The sequence below is a fragment of the Panthera pardus genome, unplaced genomic scaffold (genome assembly GCF_024362965.1).
Source record: "Panthera pardus isolate Hobbes unplaced genomic scaffold, ASM2436296v1 HiC_scaffold_7, whole genome shotgun sequence".
NCBI classification, from domain to species: Eukaryota; Metazoa; Chordata; class Mammalia; order Carnivora; family Felidae; genus Panthera; species Panthera pardus.
Window position 1 is genome coordinate 26299941 of NW_026527002.1, and position 8457 is coordinate 26308397.

Consider the following 8457-nt stretch of genomic DNA (forward strand, 5'->3'; position numbering starts at 1 on the left):
AATAGGAGCAAGCCTGGACTTTACGCTAATCTGCTTAACAACATCACTGTGAATTAAAACAAAACAAAATAAAAACCATAAAACACACAAATCCTCAACAGCCCCAGTAAAGGCAAGAGAGTCTGGCATATTTTAAACTACAAATCCTAAAATAAACTGATACAGGAATCTCTTCTTTAACTTCATGATATTCCAGTGTGAACAAATTTTTGTTTTTGCTAACATTGGTTTAGAAAAAAAAATGACCTAATAAACATGTGTAATTATATTGGACAGAGAACTATTATTCTCAACTTTGAAAGCAGGCCTTCATAGGAATTTCTAAAACAACGAGATTAAAATTGTATAAATGCATGAAAAAAAACCCAAAAATATCACGAGTAGGAAAAATTTAAAAAGGAAACGAAGATTTAAGAAGTATAAGTAATCAAAATTAAGGATCATGTCACAGTGCTTTCAGATTTAAATTTTGCTTATCATTGCATACGAAAGTAGTTTAACTCTTTGAAAAAGGGTTTTTATAAAAGTTTAACTTGTTACTATTGTTATTATATGATTGCTATTGTAATCATGCTCTATATTATTTATAGCTAAAGAATATCTGATTGTTCAAGAAGTGGAATATTAATAGGGATTTATTAGCTTTATTTGAAATGCCTTAATTTTTTTTCCTTCTCTCATCTTTTGTGGGAAATTGAGCTCATCATTTTTGCTTTTGGCCCATCCAGAGGAGAGAGGAGGAAAAACTTTATTCCAATCAGAAAAACTGCAATGAACTGAAGTTAAATCTAGTACACATTTTATTTTTGTAGGCAGGTTTTGCTATTCACTGTTTGGGAAATAAGGAAATAAAAAAATTAGAACAGTGGGTTTTTTCCTCTCCTGATCCTCTTTAGATTTCACAAACAAATCCCACTCAATTGTGAGCCTCTGGAGAAGAGGCGACATATACTATTCCTTTCAGAATTCTAACTATGGTATTGGCTTTGATAGAGACACATCCCGACTTTCAGATGAATCCTGATACACAGACAGCCTCTCTGGGAATCTGGGGTCCTTTATGTAGAAAGTGGGGGTACAGCTGGTTTTTGGAGCACTTTGATGCCTTATTTGAAGTCAGTAAACAGTATATACAAAGAGTAGTTATAGAAAATATAGAAATGCATACTATATTCTCTGAAAGGTGAATGATGTATGAATGTGTGTGCATGTGAGTGTGCATGTGTGTGACTGAAAAAACTAAATAAATGCTGGTTAAACCCATAGCTTATAGGCTGTATTCAAATAAAGAGTTCCTATGGTATTGCTGTTAACTCTTTAGTAAAAGTCTTAAAATGGTTTTAAGTTCCAGCTTAAAGTCTCAATTCAGTAATTGGAATGCATCTAGCCCAGTATATTATTCAAATTTTACTAAATCAAACTTAATGCTTATTCTCCTCTCTAAACCACAATAAGCTCTATAATTGGAAGTGTTTTTCTGGAAGAAGTGAGATATTCACCGGCTACTCTCCTCATTCACTTCCTCTGGTTCTCACTGTAGAGTTGAAATGGGAGGAGGCAGAGGAGGTTTGGGATGGAACAGAAGTTTTTATTTTTGGGTGGCTTCTCACTCCCTGAGCCTGGGGTTGGTTGAGGTGACATTTTTTTTTTTCTTTGTGAGGGACTTTGGGGAAATTCAGAGTCCATCTTCAGGGAAATGCAACACTCTTTCCTCTAACCCAGTCTTACTGCTGGTTTACCGTGCAATCTCTTTGTGGACCAAGCTTTTTCCACGGTAGGATACAAGGGCAGGGCAAAGACCTGTTATACCGCCTCATAAGGCAGAAGGTAAGGTTGTAGTACCCCTCAGCCCTCTCTCTTTTGGAAAGGGGAATAGCATTGTTCGTTACACTTCCAAGGTGCGGCTTTACAACTCTCTCTCAACCATAACCTTTCTTTATTTTCCTCCTCTGGCCAATGGGTGTGGAGTTGCAAAACTCATAATTGTCCCCATAGTAAATTCTGCTTTTCAAATCTTTTATATTTTTTTCTCCACAGATCTTCCATTTTACCATCTGTTACAACTTCATTGCAAAAGGTGTGAAAGAAGAGGGAAATTAAATTGGTAAATATTTTGAAGCCAGACTGAAATATTTGGCCAAGTTTCTATAACAGTGGAACTATTTTAATCAAAGAAAATCTTACTTATGTGGCCAAAAAAGAAAATAACACGAAATGTACTCTTTGAAGTAGAGTTGATAAGCTTGGAAGGTGGATCTCCCTCCCTCTCTCCGCAATTCCCTGCTTTGGAAAGCACTGCCCTCTCCAGAAACCATGGATCTGAAGAGTATGTATTGGAAAACCTCCCCTCAAGACCACATGACGAACAACCAGAAGGTTTACACTACAGAAGTCTGGAAAATCAGATCTGTGCGGGGAGACAATGAAGACTATGAAAACAATTAGAAAATAAGAAAATGTTTGCAAAAAAAAGTCATAAGGAAAGAAATTGAAAAAGATTTGAAAGCACGGTATTTCGTTTCTGTTAGTTTGTTAGCCAAGCAAAATTACACACATGACACAGGCTTCTTTCAACTTGATGTGCCGAATGGACGTGGTTATGTCATTAAACAATGCAATAAAAGGGAAAGAAACATCATGTTTTGCAGATGAAGAAGAAAAAAATGTGTTGGCTGGAGACACTTGCAGAGTGTCTCTGGCAGAGATGCGCCATTGGCGTTTGAAAACATGAGCACTCTGACTTGCTTTCTATAATGAAGAATTTTCTTACATAACTTTATGCTTTTTGATCACTGTTCCAATAAGGAATTGTGTCCTTGGAGGCATCTAATCAAAGAATTACCTCATTCACACGATAGAACAATCACTGGAAAATACAATGGCTAATTGGGATTCTTGAAATTAAACGTGGTGGTGGTATTACTTGTGAAAGGAGACTAAATGGTTCATGATTTTAATTTTAATCCCCCAAAATGACTTTCTAATAGTCATAAATGCCTTTCTTTCAAAGAGGTGATAGACTTCCTGTTACTGAACATGTTCAGTCTTAATAAGGATGCCTATTTGGCATGCATGCTTGTCAAGGCATTCAAGTATCTGTGAAGTGGTTGACCCCCAATTTGTAAGTTATTTTGCGGTTTTCCATATCTGTCAGTCTATGACCCCCCTTGACTTTTAAGCTGAAATGTCGATAGATCAGAAAAACGGTAACTATCCGGTTGCTAACTTTCTGTGGTCTCAACTTGAACTTTTCCCCACTGTCTCAGCTTACCCATGCACCACCCACCACAGGACAAGTATGCAAGTAAATAGCCTACAAAGGAGATGTAATTTTCTAGTGCTGCATTTTATTTGTCTTCAGGTGACATTGCAGTTCACCTAATGGCCTAAGCTACAAACACGAGACTTATCTCTATTTCACTCCAACCATCGGACCTACCACATTTCCTGAAGATCTTCCAGTGTCCACCCCTACCTATCGCTTGTGATTGACTTCCTTTTTCAGATAAAATTTAAGATCGTCAGCATGGAAAACAAAGCTGTTTGTAACCTGATCCTGGTTAATTGGTAGAGCATCATCTTTCACCACTTTTCCTATTACATGTTATTTTCTAGCAAAAAGGACTTTCAGTTCCACAGACACACACACTGAGAACAAACATATCTGTGTCTTAAAGGCCTCGGTTCTTTTTCTATACAGAAAATATTTATTCTACTTTCAACACTTGATCAAATCTTAAACATTTTTCTCTAATGACCTTTTTATCCCAGTTCAAAACCTAATAAATCATTACATTGTCACAAATATATAGTAAGTATCTGTTAACCTTCAAATAATGCTACCTCTGAAGCATCATTGTAGAAATAAAATATGATGTACATGTGTAATCTTAAATTTTCTAGGACTTATGTTAATAAAAGGCAAAAAAAGGAGGAGGTGAGCCTAATTTTAATGACATATTTTATTAATTTTAAATCTTATTTCAAAATATAATCAATATAAAATTATAAATGAGACCTTTAAAAATTTTAATATGGTCTTTCAAATCTGGTGTGTATTTTACATTTACAGCACATCTCGATTTGTTCTAGCTAAATTTAAGTACTCAATAGCCTTAATTAAGTACTCAATAACATGTGGCTAGTGGCTTTTATATCCACAAAGCAGCAACAGTAATTGGTCAACCTTGGTTCACCGGTCAAATCCAGTCCAATATCTGTGTGACTTGGGAGCAAAGATAGATTCTCACATTTTTAAATTGTTGAAAAAGATGAGAAAAAGAATATTTATTGACACCTGAAAATGATATGAAATTCAAATTTCAGACTCCTTAATAAAGATTTATTAGAGCATAGCCATGCTCATTTACTTATAGATTTTCTGTGGCAAATTTCATGCTAAAAATGACAGAGTCAATTACTTTTGAGTGGCTGTATGACCCCAAAAGCTTAAAATATTTACCATCTGGACCTTTACAGAAAAAGTTTGCTGACTTCTGCTTTAGAGGGTTCACTCTGCTAGGACCACGATCACATGCTAGTTGTCTTTGTTTGCACTCAACACAGGGCTGACACACAAAAGAGACTTAATAATTTCAGAATAGAATATATTTTATAAATCCAATGAAATGAACATTTGTTGAACAACTACAGTCCTAAAACACATCCTCTCTACCTATAAATCATACCTTAAAATTTTTCCAGTTCAAAATATGATACCACCAGAACAGAGAAATGATAAAGCAGTCAAAAGCAGAATTCTCAATTCAGATCTGAGTCCAAGCTCCAGTTTTGCCCCATCTATAATCTGGAGTAATTTATTTACCTTCTGTAATCCTTTCATTCAGTATCTGTAAAATAGGGAAAATAATGCTGACCTCACAGATTTGCAACAATTAAGTGGATGATGCATATAATAACAGTATAGTGACTGAACATGTTAAGTTTTCAATAAATGTTAGTTATTTTTGTACATATATCTGAAGTGTCCTATTCTAATTGACTCCTTTCAATAGCCTTTAGTCACTGCTTTTGAAGAAAGTGATACCTTAATTAATTTGTTTTTCAAAACTGTAAGTATTCATTTAGGAAAGTCTCACCACAACTATAAAAATATTTTGGACACTAAAACATATCGTTAGACTATTGGAGCTAGATGAGTCCTTTAAATGTATATACACACATACTCTGTTTAAATGGAAATGAAGAATATCTTCAAAGGGAAAAGGGGGATTTCTGTATAAAGAACATGAAAGAAATATTACTTAGAAAGCTTTAACCATTTTAGAATCAGAAACACACATGTTTTAGCAATTTACTATATAGCTTTACCCTAGACCCGTAAAACATTTAAGTCACAATGTAAAAATTAATAAGTGATGGTAAATTGTTACAAAATATCGTTCTATTTAATATTTTAAATGTATTCAAATCACATAGCTCCATTTATTTCCCTTGTTGAAATGTTCACGTAGCTGAAAATAACTCTTTGGACAGTTATGTTTAATTTAGGTTTTATGGCTCCTTGGAGTGAAGAGAGGAAGAGAGCTGTAATTTTCTGGACGTAGAGAATCATTTGCTATGGTAAACTGGATAAATGCTTGGGTTGCCTCATGGGAGTAGCATACAGAAGAGTAGCTGGTTCTATTCTGCTGAGATGCCAGGGTCTCCCTGTTCTTTCCAAATCAGTGGCCTTAGAGGGATCATGAATTGCTGAGGTAGAACAATCCTTACTCCTCTTTATCTCTCATCTACTGCCTTTGAAATCAACTGGAGCCGCATACTTGGAAGCAGCACAAAGGGTAAGGCTGGAAATAAAAATATGGCCTAGGATTTGTGATGCTCAAGTGACTCTGATCCATTTCTCCAATAGCGGTAGGACTGAAATAAGCGAGACTTATCACTGATACATCGCAGTTCATAGTGTTCTAATTCATTTTACAGAAGTAATCCTATTCCAGTTCCACCATGACTCTTTTCAATAGAATGTGTGCTTTGGTTTCATTTGAAATAATTCTTCATTAAGTTCATAATACCCGATGTTATCAAATTATGCAGATACAGAAAGTGCCAGGCCTTCTTTGTGAGCAAAATTAAAATGGTTAAAAACACCTATGATATGTAATGCTCACGTGTCACGTAAAATACACTCCCAACATGCCAAAATTGTCTCTTCCTTCATTTAAGCAGTTTCTGGAATTCTACACCTGTCTTTCTGACTAAGTAAATATGGGGATAAACAAAACCATTTGCTTCCTTATTCTGCATACAACAAAATACACTTATTCTTTCTTATGTGTAGGATTGATATTTTAAAGCTAATGCTCTGCTTAGCACCTGTTCAATTTTATGGATGCCCTGCACATCTAAGGTACTGTAAACCTTATAGAAATCATGCCCTGTGTCTACCTAATTGGCTTAATATTAGTATATATTATTTTGTTTTGTATTTAGAGGCTCTTCATCATCCATTATGAGGATTTCGATTTTACTCTTTCACCTAAAATAAAAAATAAAAAAGGACTAAAATGTGTTGCATGCATTGGAACCATACATAAGGGAGCGAGAGAATAATTATCACTGTATAATGTTTTACAATGGAACGTTTCAGATTGTTACTGAAATTAAAGTGTTGATTTTACTTTTTTCTTTTTAACTTGTAACACTATGTTCCACTTTTATAAATTTACTTTATGCATCAAAAATAGATGGAATTGTTTGAAATATTTATTACCATGAATTGGTCACAAACAACACTATGAAATAATTATATTGCCCTTAGCTTCCTTGGATTTAGTGATTTTTCTCCTACTCTTCACATGCATTTAAATGAGAGAAACCAGCCATTTACTGAGGCGAGAAATAAGATAAAGGGTCCAAAATTTAACTTCATGTTACTGACAAACACATAATTGGTATTATATTTTTGTCAATAATTTTAGTTAAAAAATATTCTGTAGTTTATTTTAAAACTGTTACCGTGTAAATAATATTTTATTTAAGTGTATAATTATAAATCAGTTTCAATTCAAAATAACATAATCTTTTGGATTCTTTAGAGTCTAGTTACACACTGAGTAAGCAGTCTCTTGTTTTAAGTCAAACTTCTATCACTAATCATGGAGGAACAAAGATGTGTCCAAATTTTGAAGGAACATGGGTGTCCCAAAGCTCAGATAATGAATTTTAGCTCTCTCTGGAGAAAAGCCTTTCCTGTATGTAGCCTGGCAATATTCCAAGATTTCTTTTTAAAAGTAACTCCATATGTGTACTGAAAATAAGCTAGTGATGTTTTAAATCAACTGGAAAGAGAGGCTGTTCTTTTCAATATTTTTTTCCTGAGCATAACTTTGAAGTGCAGCATTTGGGGATTATGAAGGTTTGGGTTACCTGCTGAATGAAGGCATGGAAAATTATTTGAAAGTACCCTTTTTTTGAAAGTGTACTTTAAACTTATGAAATATCACCTGTGGTTAAGAGAAGGTATGCAATTCAAAGCATTTTTTTTTAAACCTAAAGACAAAGAGTTAATTTTAAATTGTGATTATATTTTCCAAGTTTTCTATGGCTATAAGATCATAATCAAAAGTTTGCGGTTCACTTCTTTTTAAAGGCAAGGGATGATGGGGACGAGTAAGTGCTATTGACTTAAAGAAAATATCGGTACATTTATAATGAGTTGGGTACTGTGCGCAAAACTGAACCAAAGACTACAGCTTACTATGCTCTAATGATTGTCTCACAGCAGGTATTTTAAGTGATTTCATTTCCAAATAAATTCAACTTGCATCTATTTCTTGGTAATGTGTTCTGAATTTACTTGATGCATCCAATACTACTTCAAAATATTCAAGTAACGTTTTTAGCAAGGGAAAAGTACTGTTTGGCCAAATTTGCATCATGTAAATATGAAGGAAGATGTATGTGAATAAGCATTCTTTTTCAGAATGCAAAGGAACTATACTAATATGTCTTGTTTACATCATGAAAGATATCCTTTGCCTAATCTATCGCAGACACACTTGATATAGCTGGATACTGTCTAATAGCATTGTAAAAAGACATGAATAGTTACATAGTTAAATATTTACTTTAGTACACAAAACATTTCACTCTATCCAAATAGGAGAATGCGCCCATCTTCTTTTAGTAACAATACAAGATGATACAAAAGTAACAAAACATCTGACACTTAGTAAAGTAAATGGCAATTGTGTTAAAAAATCATGCTGGAGAGAGATTGTAAGGAAATCACTACAGAAACTCATTTCCAAAGTAAGTCAACATTTTTAATAGGTAAATTATTCTTCATTTATATACTTTAAGTGCAATTTGGTAAGTTTATAACTTATAGTAAGACAGTAACATTCACTGGAACATATGTTACATGAAATAAAGGAGTATTTATTGAGTGTGCCTATCATGTGGCAGGCATTGCGCTAAGGGCTGAGAAGCCAG

The 8457-nt window shown here is 34.1% G+C and overlaps 1 long non-coding RNA gene across 1 annotated transcript in view; it reads left to right on the forward strand.

Moving 5' to 3' along the window:
- The window catches only part of LOC109269375 (uncharacterized), a 61859-nt gene extending 55048 nt beyond the window's left edge, over positions 1 to 6811 (forward strand). Inside the window, exon 3 of the long non-coding RNA XR_002081047.2 lies at positions 2038 to 6811. This is a non-coding gene — a long non-coding RNA (uncharacterized LOC109269375). The remainder of the gene's footprint in view (positions 1 to 2037) is intronic.
- Positions 6812 to 8457: the final 1646 nt, after the last annotated feature.